This window comes from Dermacentor silvarum, chromosome 4 (genome assembly GCF_013339745.2).
Source record: "Dermacentor silvarum isolate Dsil-2018 chromosome 4, BIME_Dsil_1.4, whole genome shotgun sequence".
Taxonomy (NCBI): Eukaryota; Metazoa; Arthropoda; class Arachnida; order Ixodida; family Ixodidae; genus Dermacentor; species Dermacentor silvarum.
Genome location: NC_051157.2, coordinates 220,160,030 through 220,176,173, shown reverse-complemented (window position 1 = coordinate 220,176,173; position 16,144 = coordinate 220,160,030). Strand labels below are relative to the sequence as shown.

General features: G+C 51.4%; 2 non-coding genes across 2 annotated transcripts; both read right to left on the bottom strand.

Annotated features, from left to right (window-relative positions):
• Nucleotides 1-952: 952 nt before the first annotated feature.
• On the bottom strand, nucleotides 953-1,105 carry LOC119451076 (5.8S ribosomal RNA). Its single transcript, XR_005191647.1, has one exon. It is a non-coding gene; the product is annotated as a 5.8S ribosomal RNA (ribosomal RNA).
• Nucleotides 1,106-2,791: 1,686 nt separating this feature from the next.
• Nucleotides 2,792-4,606, bottom strand: LOC119451216 (small subunit ribosomal RNA). The gene has a single exon (XR_005191742.1). It is a non-coding gene; the product is annotated as a small subunit ribosomal RNA (ribosomal RNA).
• Between the last annotated feature and the right edge of the window lie 11,538 nt (nucleotides 4,607-16,144).

The following is a 16,144-nucleotide window of genomic DNA, read 5'->3' as shown; positions in this document are numbered from 1 at the left end:
AGGCGGTTTACAAACCGCCTGCGCGCGTGCGGCGCACGAGCAGTTGCGTGGCAAACGACCGTGTCTGCAGCCCAAAACACCGCCGAGGCATGCCGCCCACGCAGCGCGCCGCTTCAGCGGGCGCCGCAGGACGGACTCGTAGCCTGGCAGAGGGCATCGTCTCGTGTGGCGTCGCCCCTGCCCCAACTGGAGTGGCCCAGTCTTTTCGGGGCAGAGACTGCGAAGCACTTGGACCGACGGCGGACTACGACGGAACGCTTCAGCCCCGCCAACGGGCAAACCCACGCTTTCGAAGGAGACATTTTCCGCTTCGCGGCGACTATTTCGTCGTGCAGTTTTCTTCGCGCTCGCAGACGGCGCACTCGCGTAACCGCATCACTACCGCTTCGGGGCGCACCCTTGTCCTCCCCGTTCCGCGCAAGAATTTTTTCCGATTCCTATTCCTGCGACGAAACCCAGACTAGGGCGCCTGCACCCGTGCGGTGACGCGGACGAGTGACCTTTTTGCAAGAGCTCGACGTACTCCGAAGGCAAACAACGCAACGTGCGATCACGCTCGCTTAGCGCACGGCGCGGGAATCGGCCGGCATTTGCTTCCCGCGTTTGTCCGTGCACGCAAGCTTCCGACTCTCTCGCAAACGTGCGCGCTACTGCTGTCGCAACAGACGTTTGCGCCTCGCGATTCAGACCGCACTTTCCCTGCAGGTGTCCGACTCCATCCTGCGGCGGTCTCTTCGGAGGCGCGCACTAGCCGCGCTGCAGTAGTACAATGCCTCGTTTCCGTCTCTGCGAAGTTTTGGCACAACAGTTCAGTTCGCCACCGTCTCCCTCACGTGAGGCCGCTGGCGCGTGGCTTCAGCACTCAACGTACTGTCCGTGATGCCGACGCGGTCAAAACGAGTCGACGGACGCACGTTCCCTTGTGCGCCGAAGGCTCTCTTGATATGTGATCCGACCCTCAGACAGACGAAGCCAAGGGAAGACCCAAGGCCGCAATGTGCGTTCAAAGAATCAGTGCTCAGTGTGTCCTGCAATTCACACCAAGTCTCGCAGCTGGCTGCGTTCTTCATCGACCCGAGAACCGAGTGATCCACCGCTTAGAGTCGTGAAAAGTAGTTTGTTCAATTCCGTACAGTACAACCAGGGTTTTAGGCACGTGGCGTCTCCCTGTGTGTGGTTTCGAAGGGCACCTTTCTGCGCGCGCTCCTCGAGTCTGCGCGCTCTTTCGACAGCCGCGTCTCAGACAGCTGGTAGCATATAGGCGCACCACACCCTGCTACTTGCGTGTTGCGTTTCCAGCTAAACCCCGCGAGCCTTTGTGTGCACGTAAGCCTCCACTCTGTATGCACCAGGATCAGATGTAGGACCAAGATGCAGTGGAGCCGCTCACGGCTACACACCCGCGGGGGCGTGGCTCCCCTTACCACGTCTTTTTCTTTTTTGCGAGCACTCGAAGCCGGTTTTCCCTGCCAACCACCCACCGGACCCGTGTGCTACGTGTGCACGTTCACATTGCTCCACGAAAATTGGAAAAAAGCCGCAAGGCCATGAGGGGGCACGAGCAGCTGTGGAGTCTTTCACGGCGACACGGCCACGGGTGGGGTCTCGCCCCCATCGACGTGTCTCGCTTTTAGTCATCAGAAGGGTACTCAAATTGACCACAATGTCCCTAACACACAAACACGCTTTCGCATCGGCGGATTGCCGCAGCACACCCGCTGCTGATCCGACAGTCTACTTGAGACGACGGACAAGAGCCCGGCGCGCGTACTCGCGCGGCTCTCCAAAACCACTCGGCCAGTGCCAGGGACAGCTTTCGGCGCCGGAGCCGCAACAATTCTACTCGAGGCGGAAGACGAAGCCAGCAAGAGCCTGGCCGCAAGTGCGTTCAAGTTTCGAGACTTCAGTCCCTCGTCTGTCCGTAAATCCTCTTTCGACGTGCGGCGCCTTCCCAAAGCGCACAAGTCCGTTAACCGCGGAACGCGTCCGACGTAGCAAAGCCGCGTTTCCTCTCGTACTTCGCAGCAGCGCCGCCTTTCCCTCGGCGGCGGGCGAATAGCCTGCCAACGTCGTCGCATTCAACCGCGATCTCGACATCTCGCGCGTCACGAGCAGGAGCCGACCGGCAGCCTCCGGCCCTGTCGGGCTCGGTGGCACTTGCCGCGGAGGACGGGAGGGCGTTATGGGCCACGGTTCCTATTGTACTTGGCAGCCACACCCTCGTACCGCCAGTTCCATGACCGACCGAATGCCGCGCCGTTCCTTCAGTACTTGGGCAGCAACATAGTCGGGTCGTTACTCCATACTCGCCGCAGGAAGCGACCGGCAGCCGCCAGCCTTTTCAGACTCGGCGGCGTTTGCCGCGGAGGACGGGAGAGCGCTTGCACCGCAGTTCCAACTATGAATGATGGATGGCAGGCAGCTTTAGCTCTCGACCGCCAGTTCCTTGACCGACCTCTACCGTTCCTCTCGTACTGGGCAAAGCTTTGTCGGGTCGTCTTACTCCCATTCCGCGCATGAGCGTCGAGGCGGACTGAAAGCCCACCCATGAAAGTGCGTTACGCCGTTTGTACCCACGGGCGCGGCCAAGCCAACCGTCCAAGGTTGCAGCCGCCGCCCGCTGGGCGCAACAAATTGGGCACGGGGCGCCCCTCAGAATTCAGGCAGTCCCCGCGCATGTTCGGGTATAGCCGTCCCCGCGTCCAAGCGGGGACAGCGGCGGAAAGCGTCGGGCGCAGCGAGCCGCTCCACCCACACGGGGCAGAAACGATCGTCACCCTTCACAGTCCGGTAATGATCCTTCCGCAGGTTCACCTACGGAAACCTTGTTACGACTTTTACTTCCTCTAAATGATCAAGTTTGGTCATCTTTCCAACAGACCGGCGCAACCGAAAGGCCGCGCCGGACATCGGTCCGAAGACCTCACTAAATCATTCAATCGGTAGTAGCGACGGGCGGTGTGTACAAAGGGCAGGGACGTAATCAACGCGAGCTTATGACTCGCGCTTACTGGGAATTCCTCGTTCAAGGGGAACAATTGCAAGCCCCTATCCCAATCACGAAAGAAGTTCCACGGGTTACCCAGTCTTTTCAGACAGGGATAAAGACACGCTGCTTCCTTCAGTGTAGCGCGCGTGCGGCCCCGGACATCTAAGGGCATCACAGACCTGTTATTGCTCTGTTTCGTGCGGCTAGGAGCCGCTTGTCCCTCTAAGAAGGTTGTAAGGTGCTGGGAACCCCGCACCTATTTAATAGGCTAGAGTCTCGTTCGTTATCGGAATTAACCAGACAAATCGCTCCACCAACTAAGAACGGCCATGCACCACCATCCACCGAATCAAGAAAGAGCTCTCAATCTGTCAATCCTCCCAGTGTCCGGGCCGGGTAAGTTTTCCCGTGTTGAGTCAAATTAAGCCGCAGGCTCCACTCCTGGTGGTGCCCTTCCGTCAATTCCTTTAAGTTTCAGCTTTGCAACCATACTTCCCCCGGAACCCAAATACTTTGGTTTCCCGGAAGCTGCCCGCCGAGTCATTTGAGTAACTCAGGCGGATCGCTGGTTGGCATCGTTTATGGTCAGAACTAGGGCGGTATCTGATCGCCTTCGAACCTCTGACTTTCGTTCTTGATCAAAGAAAACATTCTTGGCAAATGCTTTCGCAGTAGTTCGTCTTGCGACGGTCCAAGAATTTCACCTCTAGCGCCGCAATACGAATGCCCCCGTCTGTCCCTCTTAATCATTACCTCGTATTCCAAAAACCAACAGAACAGAAACGAGGTCTTGTTCTATTATTCCATGCAAGTTTATTCAGGCGACTCGCCTGCGTTGAGCACTCTAATTTTTTCAAAGTAAAAGCACCGGCCTTCTCGAGGCACACAATGAAGTGCACCAAGAAAGGACCGGCATGATGTTCAGTCCGAGCCGTCGCATCGGGTAGATGCACTACTCGTCTGGAACTGAGATCCAACTACGAGCTTTTTAACCGCAGCAGCTTTAGTATACGCTATTGGAGCTGGAATTACCGCGGCTGCTGGCACCAGACTTGCCCTCCAATTGATCCTCGTTAAAGGATTTAGAGTGTACTCATTTCAATTACGGGGCCTCAAAAGAGTCCCGTATTGTTATTTTTCGTCACTACCTCCCCGTGCCGGGAGTGGGTAATTTGCGCGCCTGCTGCCTTCCTTGGATGTGGTAGCCGTTTCTCAGGCTCCCTCTCCGGAATCGAACCCTGATTCTCCGTTACCCGTAACAACCATGGTAAGCAAGTAACCTACCATCGAAAGTTGATAAGGCAGACACTTGAAAGAAACGTCGCCGGCTCGTGGCCATGCGATCAGCACAAAGTTATCCAGAGTCACCACACAATACGGGCCGAAACCCGATCGATCTTGGTCTAATAAAAGCACCCGTCGCCCAAAGGGCTTCAGGCTCACTGCATGTATTAGCTCTAGAATTGCCACAGTTATCCAAGTAGGAAGAAACGATCTAAGGAACCATAACTGATTTAATGAGCCATTCGCGGTTTCGCCTTATTTCGGCATGTACTTAGACATGCATGGCTTAATCTTTGAGACAAGCATATGATTACTGGCAGGATCAACCAGGTAATCGTTCAACTGCGCGTCCAGCCATGCCGGACGCCGTTGTTGCGACGCCGAGGCCACCTTCAGGCGCCTCAGCACGCTTCGTTTTTGCAAAGCCCACCTCTTTGCACAGTCCGAGATGACGGCGTTCGAGCTCGCTACGGCGCCCTCCCCGCAGGGCTGGGTATCGCCACGCGGCAAGAAGCACGCACACTCTCGATAGATTCGTTGCGTCGACTCGGTCACGGCTTGCGGGATTTGCCATCAGCCCGCAGCACTGGTGGACCGATCGGCGCTTGCAACGTAGCCGAGACGGCAAAGCCGCCAAGCGACGGGTCACGCCCGCGCCTTCGGCGCTTTCTTATTTGACTCGTCCGAGGACGATGCGGAACACACCTCGATATCGTGGATACGGCGTCGTCCGACAACCAGCCCCTAACGCATCAAGCGGATGAGGCTGCAGACGATTGCCGAGGGATCCACGGGAGAGGCTCCGGGGACACGCTTGACGGGCACGGAGCCCGCCGCATATCAGACACCCAGGTCGCACGCACTCGGGGGGCGACTGCACTCCAACCCCCATATAATAGCAGCGATAAGTACCCAGACCTCCATGGGGCCGTACTCGTGGCATTTTCGACGGGGATTTGGCGGAAATCGTGCCGCACCTTGACGAACTTTGAAAGTTTACGTCGGCTGCACAGGGCCGAAGTCGTGAAAACCAACACCGCGCAAGAGGGTCGTGATCGTCAATGTTTCGCCAGCGGCGAGTACGGCTTCGCGAATATTCACGTGCCTGAACCACCGCGCATCCTGTGCTGACTTTCACGGCGAACGAGCTTTCCGCTGCCGCACTTTCTCTGCAAACGTTGTGCCACGCACGGTGCTGTGCTCCATGACCGTTGTTTTGGACGGTGGCTTGCGTACTCGTCGGCGTATTTCCACCTCTCGCGTGCACCACGGTGCCCCAGCTCACCGATTCAAGGCAAACGTGCGAGCCGCTTTCGGTATTTCCACGGAAAAGTTGCGCTGAACGTGGCTTGCGCGCGCCGCCCCGGCTGACGCGGTTTCGGACTTTGTCTCTGCGAGCGGTCGCGTACTCGTCGGCGCAATTCCCGACGTCGCCGCAGTGCGTGAATCGCACAAAACGCACCCGGACACCACAAATTGAAAAGTGGTACGATGTCGGCCGGGGCCGCATACCTCTATATAATAGCAGCGATAAGTACCCAGACCTCCATGGGGCCGTACTCGTGGCCGCCGGCGGCAGTTAGCGCCGAAAGAAATTCCTCATTTTTGCTTTTCAAGCCGTGTTTCCACCTCTCGCGTGCACCACGGTGCCCCAGCTCACCGATACAAGGCAAACGTGCGAGCCGCTTTCGGTATTTCCACGGAAAAGTTGCGCTGAACGTCGCTTGCGCGCGCCGCCCCGGCTGACGAGCTTTCGGACTTTGTCTCTGCGAGCGGTCGCGTACTCGTCGGCGCAATTCCCGACGTCGCCGCAGTGCGTGAATCGCACAAAACGCACCCGGACACCACAAATTGAAAAGTGGTACGATGTCGGCCGGGGCCGCATACCTCTATATAATAGCAGCGATAAGTACCCAGACCTCCATGGGGCCGTACTCGTGGCCGCCGGCGGCAGTTAGCGCCGAAAGAAATTCCTCATTTTTGCTTTTCAAGCCGTGTTTCTGCCTCTCGCGTGCACCACGGTGCCCCAGCTCACCGATACAAGGCAAACGTGCGAGCCGCTTTCGGTATTTCCACGGAAAAGTTGCGCTGAACGTCGCTTGCGCGCGCCGCCCCGGCTGACGAGCTTTCGGACTTTGTCTCTGCGAGCGGTCGCGTACTCGTCGGCGCAATTCCCGACGTCGCCGCAGTGCGTGAATCGCACAAAACGCACCCGGACACCACAAATTGAAAAGTGGTACGATGTCGGCCGGGGCCGCATACCTCTATATAATAGCAGCGATAAGTACCCAGACCTCCATGGGGCCGTACTCGTGGCCGCCGGCGGCAGTTAGCGCCGAAAGAAATTCCTCATTTTTGCTTTTCAAGCCGTGTTTCCACCTCTCGCGTGCACCACGGTGCCCCAGCTCACCGATACAAGGCAAACGTGCGAGCCGCTTTCGGTATTTCCACGGAAAAGTTGCGCTGAACGTCGCTTGCGCGCGCCGCCCCGGCTGACGAGCTTTCGGACTTTGTCTCTGCGAGCGGTCGCGTACTCGTCGGCGCAATTCCCGACGTCGCCGCAGTGCGTGAATCGCACAAAACGCACCCGGACACCACAAATTGAAAAGTGGTACGATGTCGGCCGGGGCCGCATACCTCTATATAATAGCAGCGATAAGTACCCAGACCTCCATGGGGCCGTACTCGTGGCCGCCGGCGGCAGTTAGCGCCGAAAGAAATTCCTCATTTTTGCTTTTCAAGCCGTGTTTCCACCTCTCGCGTGCACCACGGTGCCCCAGCTCACCGATACAAGGCAAACGTGCGAGCCGCTTTCGGTATTTCCACGGAAAAGTTGCGCTGAACGTCGCTTGCGCGCGCCGCCCCGGCTGACGAGCTTTCGGACTTTGTCTCTGCGAGCGGTCGCGTACTCGTCGGCGCAATTCCCGACGTCGCCGCAGTGCGTGAATCGCACAAAACGCACCCGGACACCACAAATTGAAAAGTGGTACGATGTCGGCCGGGGCCGCATACCTCTATATAATAGCAGCGATAAGTACCCAGACCTCCATGGGGCCGTACTCGTGGCCGCCGGCGGCAGTTAGCGCCGAAAGAAATTCCTCATTTTTGCTTTTCAAGCCGTGTTTCCACCTCTCGCGTGCACCACGGTGCCCCAGCTCACCGATACAAGGCAAACGTGCGAGCCGCTTTCGGTATTTCCACGGAAAAGTTGCGCTGAACGTCGCTTGCGCGCGCCGCCCCGGCTGACGAGCTTTCGGACTTTGTCTCTGCGAGCGGTCGCGTACTCGTCGGCGCAATTCCCGACGTCGCCGCAGTGCGTGAATCGCACAAAACGCACCCGGACACCACAAATTGAAAAGTGGTACGATGTCGGCCGGGGCCGCATACCTCTATATAATAGCAGCGATAAGTACCCAGACCTCCATGGGGCCGTACTCGTGGCCGCCGGCGGCAGTTAGCGCCGAAAGAAATTCCTCATTTTCTGCTTTTCAAGCCGTCTTTCCACCTCTCGCGTGCACCACGGTGCCCCAGCTCACCGATACAAGGCAAACGTGCGAGCCGCTTTCGGTATTTCCACGGAAAAGTTGCGCTGAACGTCGCTTGCGCGCGCCGCCCCGGCTGACGAGCTTTCGGACTTTGTCTCTGCGAGCGGTCGCGTACTCGTCGGCGCAATTCCCGACGTCGCCGCAGTGCGTGAATCGCACAAAACGCACCCGGACACCACAAATTGAAAAGTGGTACGATGTCGGCCGGGGTTGCATACCTCTTATAATAGCAGCGATAAGTACCCAGACCTCCATGGGGCCGTACTCGTGACCGCCGGCGGCAGTTAGCGCCGAAAGAAATTCCTCATTTTTGCTTTTCAAGCCGTGTTTCCACCTCTCGCGTGCACCACGGTGCCCCAGCTCACCGATACAAGGCAAACGTGCGAGCCGCTTTCGGTATTTCCACGGAAAAGTTGCGCTGAACGTCGCTTGCGCGCGCCGCCCCGGCTGACGCAGTTTCGGACTTTGTCAACACGGGCGCTCGCCGCTTTGTCAGCGCCATCTCTTAACTGTGCGCCCTGTTTGAACGGCTACTAGCGTTCTGGAAAGCGTCCGTCCGAATTGATACACCACTTTGGCCTCGGTAGCGCTGCGATTTATGCTTCAAATTTGCGTGAAACGCTGCTTGCGCTTCCCGCCCCTGCTGATGCGATTTCGGATTTTGTAGCTGCAGGCGGGCTGTAGCTATAAAATTTGTGTGAATGCATCTGCGCGAAGCAAGTGCCCCGCTTGGTCCTCTTGCGGCATTTAATGTGAGTGTAATTCTTTCAGTTAATATGCAATACGAAGCCTCGAGCCACTTGGTATTATTGGAGGGACAGTGAGACCAATTTTGTTAAGAAATTGTTTAGAAACGATGAGGACGTGCACCTTCCAGCCATCTGCCTTCCCCATCAAAAAGTGTCCTTGCTGCGCGTAATTGGAACAAACGCTTTTCCGGGTGCATTTCAATGCAAACACACCTGTTTCTTTGCGTAAAAAAAAAAAAAAAAAAAAACAGATAATACTGGGGTTTTGCGTGCCAAAACCGCGGTCTGATTATGATGCACGCCGTAGTGGACAACTCCGAAATAAATTAGACTATATGGGGTTCTTAAACGTGCTCCTAAACCTTAGTGCACGGTTTATTTATTTATTTTTTTTTTTCATTTCGCCCCCATCGAAAAGCGGCTGCCGTGGCTGGGATTCGATCCCATGACCTCGCGCTCACTAGCCAAACGCTATACCTACTGAGCAAACACGGCTGGTTTGTTTCTTTGTGTACTTGCTTTTGTTAGCTGTCTTTTTTTTTTCAGTTTAGTTGTAACTGCTTTGCTGTTTATTCACTGTCAGAGACAAGGTTAATAAAGCAAGCCACTTTTTGTTTCTTCTTTTTTTTGTATTTCTTGCCAAGAGGTTCGAGCTGTTTTTATTCCCCGGCCGCCACTGTCATCATGAAATCGAGTGTTACCTTGCGCCGTCTAGGTTTTTTACGCAATGGCGACGGACTTCGCGCTTGCTATTTCCGTAGATAGATGGCGGTAACGTGTTTTCGCATCCATATCAACAGTCACTGGCCACCGCTGATATTATTTAAACAAGTGTTCCAGCTTTCTTACGCTATGACGCACTTCGGCGTTCTTATTTCCGTACATCCATGACGTGATTTTGACTCTTTCAGTGTGGGCGCTCCTGTGTGTGTGTGCGCGCGCGCGTGCGTGCTTGCGTACGTGCGTGCGTGTATATACTTACATACATACATTTATACAGGCTTTTTATGTGACTAGAACCGATGATTTTATTGACAGCGGGCAGCCACAACTCAATGAAACCAATGACATATGTGTTGCTGTCATGTGACGCTCCTTATGGTAAGTTTTATGTTGCGCCTAATTAGTTAATCAATAAGGATTAATTGCGGAAATGTTTATTATTCACTTTAGGGCCAATTACGTTTCAGTTTCGTTCTTGAGGGCATTTTAAAACGACCCATCTTTTTTTTTTTTTTTTTTTTTTTTTGCAGCCACACACATCCAGTGTGGTGAATTATTCCGGCGTTTATTGAAAGCCCGCGAAATGTGAAATAACCCCACGTGACTGAGCTTATGTGCTACTCTATTGCGTGCACACACACACAGTCACTCACACACGCATATATATATACGGGGGGCTTCAGCGAACACTTTCAAAAACTCTTCAATAGTGCCTGTGGCAGAATGCCCAAGTCTAGTTCATGAGCTGGTCTGCTCTAAGTGGCGGACATTACTTGCACAAGCAATTGAAATGCTTAGCCGAATAATAATGAAACAGTCACTAATTAGGTTAACTAATTACCTGATGGACCACGTTGGAATGTACAAATTGTAGCCGTGGAGTTTGCAAGGCGGATCCACTCGAAACGAATTCTCGGGATGACAACAGTTTCGAGATATTGATGTAGATAATAATGAAAGCAGCTCTCGCGTGCACCACGGTGCCCCGGCTCACCGATTCAAGGAAAACGTGAGAGCCGCTTTTGATATTACCACGGACAAGTTGCACGGAACGTCGCTTGCACGCGCCGCCCGGCTAATGTTGTTTAGGACTTTCTCAACACGGGCGCTCGCCGCTTTGTCAGCGCCATCTCTTAACTGTGCGCCCTGTTTGAACGGCTACTAGCGTTCTGGAAAGCGTCCGTCCGAATTGATACACCACTTTGGCCTCGGTAGCGCTGCGATTTATGCTTCAAATTTGCGTGAAACGCTGCTTGCGCGTCCCGCCCCTGCTGATGCGATTTCGGATTTTGTAGCTGCATGCGGGCTATAGCTATAAAATTTGGGCGAATGCACCTGCGCGAAGCAAGTGCCCCGCTTGGTCCTTTTGCGGCATTTAACGTGAGTGTAATTCTTTCAGTTAATATGCAATACGAAGCCTCGAGCCACTTGGTATTATTGGAGGGACAGTGAGACCAATTTTGTTTAGAAATTGTTTAGAAACGATGAGGACGTGCACCTTCCAGCCATCTGCCTTCCCCATCATAAAGCGTCCTTGCTGCGCGTAATTGGAACAAACGCTTTTTCGGGCGCCCTTCAATGCAAACACACCTGTTTCTTTGCGTAAAAAAAAAAAAAAAAAAAAAAAAACAGATAATACTGGGGTTTTGCGTGCCAAAACCGCGGTCTGATTATGAGGCACGCCGTAGTGGACAACTCCGAAATAAATTAGACTACCTGGGGTTCTTTAACGTGCTCCTACACCTTAGTGCACGGTTTATTTTTTTTTCTGCCCCAACGAAAAGCGGCTGCCGTGGCTGGGATTCGATCCCATGACCTCGCGCTCAGTAGCCAAACGCTATACCCACTGAGCAAACACGGCTGGTTTGTTTCTTTGTGTATTTGCTTTTGTTAGCTGTCTTTTTTTTTCAGTTTAGTTGTAACTGCTTTGCTGTTTATTCACTGTCATATACAAGGTATAATAAAGCAAGCCACTTTTTGTTTCTTCTTTTTTTTTGTATTTCTTGCCAAGAGGTTCGAGCTGTTTTTATTCCCCGGCCGCCACTGTCATCATGAAATCGAGTGTTACCTTGCGCCGTCTAGGTTTTTTACGCAATGGCGACGGACTTCGCGCTTGCTATTTCCGTAGATAGGTGGCGGTAACGTGTTTTCGCATCCATATCAACAGTCACTGGCCACCGCTGGTATTATTTAAACAAGTGTTCCAGCTTTCTTACGCTATGACGCACTTCGGCGTTCTTATTTCCGTACATCCATGACGTGATTTTGACTCTTTCAGTGTGGGCGCTCCTGTGTGTGTGTGCGCGCGCGCGTGCGTGCTTGCGTACGTGCGTGCGTGTATATACGTACATACATACATTTATACAGGATTTTTATGTGACTAGAACCGATGATGTTATTGACAGCGGGCAGCCACAACTCAATGAAACCAATGACATATGTGTTGCTGTCATGTGACGCTCCTTATGTTAAGTTTTATGTTGCGCCTAATTAGTTAATCAATAAGGATTAATTGCGGAAAATGTTTATTATTCACTTTAGGGCCAATTACGTTTCATTTCGTTCTTGAGGGCATTTCAAAACGACCCATCTTTTTTTTTTTTTTTTTTTTTTTTGCAGCCACACACATCCAGTGTGGTGAATTATTCCGGCGTTTATTGAAAGCCCGCGAAATGTGAAATAACCCCACGTGACTGAGCTTATGTGCTACTCTATTGCGTGCACACACACACAGTCACTCACACACGCATATATATATACGGGGGGCTTCAGCGAACACTTTCAAAAACTCTTCAATAGTGCCTGTGGCAGAATGCCCAAGTCTAGTTCATGAGCTGGTCTGCTCTAAGTGGCGGACATTACTTGCACAAGCAATTGAAATGCTTAGCCGAATAATAATGAAACAGTCACTAATTAGGTTAACTAATTACCTGATGGACCACGTTGGAATGTACAAATTGTAGCCGTGGAGTTTGCAAGGCGGATCCACTCGAAACGAATTCTCGGGATGACAACAGTTTCGAGATATTGATGTAGATAATAATGAAAGCAGCTCTCGCGTGCACCACGGTGCCCCGGCTCACCGATTCAAGGAAAACGTGAGAGCCGCTTTTGATATTACCACGGACAAGTTGCACGGAACGTCGCTTGCACGCGCCGCCCGGCTAATGTTGTTTACACTGTAAACACAAATAAGCCTGAATGGGGGTTTCTATGGTTTAATACCTTTTAAAACTCCATCGCCCAATACATTTACTCCATCACCATGGAGTAAAAGAGCATAAAACCATGATTTTACCTCCTTCCCGAAATGATGGAGGAAAAAAACGGAATGACCTGATATCACTCCATTTACAAAATGGTGTTTATCAGTGCGAAAACCTCGTGCCGTGAAATGGAGTGAAAATGTATTTCCTCCGTGCACTGTAAACACAACTTACAGGCCGCATAGGTAAGAGATACGACGCGCAACGTTTTTAAACTACTCGGCGCCAAATCTTATTTCATCAGCGGGAACGTATTCGATATAAAAACGTGAATTCAATCCCAACACTCATAAATGTAGTAAAATCGGTCTTAAAATGGAGTTTTCTCCCTCACGAGAAATCTCATATGTAAATGGAGTAAAATCGAGGCTAGAGCGGCAGTCGCATACTAGGCACAGTCGTGTCCTATACGGCTCTGCAATTTTTTCTTCTTTCGTGCACTTCAACTCATGGATACTACTTTGGATAATCAGCGGCCGTTTCTACAAGCCTTTGCCGTCACCGTGGCAGCAACGACATCTCGATATCTTCCTCAGCACGCCGCACACGACGGAGATTCCGACCGCCTCGTCGACGACGGCATGAAGACGTGATTTTAGGCCTAACATCCATTGACACCTGCCCTAGGCCGGGCAGCCGCCATGTCATTCACGCACGCCCGACTAGCCTCGTCCAGCGGAGCCAACCTCGCATCAGTCACCTCAGGTGAAACGTGGTGAACGTGGTGAAACGATTTTTCGTGAGCGTTGCAGATAGCTAGTGGTACTTGCATTCGGAGTTGTGGCGTTTACTTGTGCTCTAGTGGACGCCTTGGCGTGCCAGAATAATATTGTTCGAGAATGGCAGGCGATGCTGCATGAACCAGCTGAGCCTGAACGTTTCGGCCGTCGCGTTACGTGTTACACGTATCGAAGGAGGTGCCTTTAATGTGGCGCTAACGCTTTCTTTAGCAACTCGCTTTAAGCTGAGAATGCCATTAGTGCGGTCCGATATTATGACGATATTATTATTATTATACAAAGTGGGCGGGCCGATATTATGACGAAAAAATAGCGTGTCTGTGCTTGGGTGTGAGTGCGGGAGGAAAGGGCGCGTGTGCACTTTGCTTGAGTGTATGTGCGCGTGTGTGCGCACGTGCGTTTTTACTGTGTGTGTACGTCACTGCTTTTTCGTGAAATTTTACGCATGAAAGCTTTCATGTGTGTCCGTGTGCATATAGTTTTGCTGCAGCACCGCTTGCAGCAAAACTATATTCCCGGGTTTTGACATCGGTCAGCGCTCAGGCAGGCACAGACGCGCCACTAATTCCAAGGCGACGCGAAGCATGGGGACTGCAAGAAAGTTGGGGAGGCGAGAACAATCGCCGTCTCTCGTCACTCCGACAGGCGTTTGACAGGTTTTGTGGACACTGACCCCACCGTAATGCGGCGTGTCCGTTGTCGCTAGCGTGCCTGCGTGTTCTCCCTCTCCCGGCGAGGAGGATGCCATTCAGGACCCCTAAAAGTGGTATGGTCAATGGGCGCGATCATAAACTTGCACGTCGGTTTGGCAGCAGTCAAATTTTCTGTACGTGTCGTTTGGGCGTGTTCACTTGTTGACATCTGTCCTCAATAATTTAGGAAGAATCCAGCTCCATCCAATTTTGAAATACGGGATTATCTACGGACTTCTCACAATGTCACATATTGAGTAAAAACCGTTTGCAAAAGTGTGTAGGTCGGCTGCCATGTTAAGCTGTTTTTCTTTTTTTTTTTTGTAAGTGGATTACATGTCTTGTTTTAAATGTGGTTCCCCCCAAGTTAAGGAGAGCGATAGTCTGTATGGTTCACTCGAGTAATTAAGTTGTTGTTACAGTTGGCTGCGCATCGTTCTGTCATTCAATGTTGTCCGCGCTTCCTTTTATCAGTACATCAGCAGTGTGTTGTTGTCGTGCGCGTTTGTTTATTGAATGTGCGTTATGTTGGACTCTTGGCCTTGCTGATGTATGGTATATGCTTTATATTATTGTTAATTGATATCTATCATTTCAAGCAACATGCTCTTATTACGCGTACTTTTCTTAAAATTCTGTGTTTCCCTCTATGTTTTGTCTCCCGTGTGATGTTGTAATGCCTACAGATAATAAAATATACATTATACCGCTATCCGGAAAACCGCATTTTATTTTCTTCATTTAATCATAACGTGCGTTGAAATGCTAACAAGAAATACATAGGCGAGAATATAATCCTGTCAAGTATAATGATCTAGTGGTATAAAGAAAAATCGCCGTGCCAACTTGAACCTTGTGAATGTCACATACTCTCGCGTACGTGAAAGCGCAAATGCGGTCGTTTTATTTGTGCTGAATTCGCGTTTCGATTTACGTTATTGAACAGAGTTGACTAGCCGAGAAAGGGAAGTTAGATGGGTAGATAAATGCTCTTGCTATAATTCAATTTTATATTAGTCTCCAGTGAAGTTTTATAAATACATTCAAAATCTAACTAGGAAGGTGGAAAACAAAATAAGCTACGGTAAAGGTTGTTACCGACACAAAACATAGCATCTGCACTACTTCATCAGTCATTAATAAGTGTCATAAAGCCACGGCACGAAAGCTGCTGCTTCAATTCATTGCAGGAAAAAAAAGTATAAATAATGTTGAAGGATCTCAAGAAACTGTCTTCAGAAATGGATTGGTATTTACTCCATTTGCAACACCTCAAGAACACTTTCCAGAAATGAAGTAATATTCACTCCAATTTAAACACTTAAAGACTCCCTCAAGAAATGAAGTAATATTCACTCCAATTAGGATACCTAAAAACCCCTTCCGTAAATGAAGTAATATTCACTCCAATTGGAACACCGTAAAAACTCCCGAGACAAATGAAGTAAATTCACTCTTATTTGGACACCATAAAAACTCTTGTGAGAGATGGAGTTAACTAAAACTCCATATGAATGGAGTATATTAAACTCTCATTCGGGAATGCGCTAGGCGACGAGGCATTTACTCCCATCTGGGATTATTTGTGTTTAGTGTGTAGGACTTTCTCAACACGGGCGCTCGCCGCTTTGTCAGCGCCATCTCTTAACTGTGCGCCCTGTTTGAACGGCTACTAGCGTTCTGGAAAGCGTCCGTCCGAATTGATACACCACTTTGGCCTCGGTAGCGCTGCGATTTATGCTTCAAATTTGCGTGAAACGCTGCTTGCGCGTCCCGCCCCTGCTGATGCGATTTCGGATTTTGTAGCTGCATGCGGGCTATAGGTATAAAATTTGGGCGAATGCACCTGCGCGAAGCAAGTGCCCCGCTTGGTCCTTTTGCGGCATTTAACGTGAGTGTAATTCTTTCAGTTAATATGCAATACGAAGCCTCGAGCCACTTGGTATTATTGGAGGGACAGTGAGACCAATTTTGTTTAGAAATTGTTTAGAAATTGTTTAGAAACGATGAGGACGTGCACCTTCCAGCCATCTGCCTTCCCCATCATAAAGCGTCCTTGCTGCGCGTAATTGGAACAAACGCTTTTTCGGGCGCCCTTCAATGCAAACACACCTGTTTCTTTGCGTAAAAAAAAAAAAAAAAAAAAAAAAAACAGA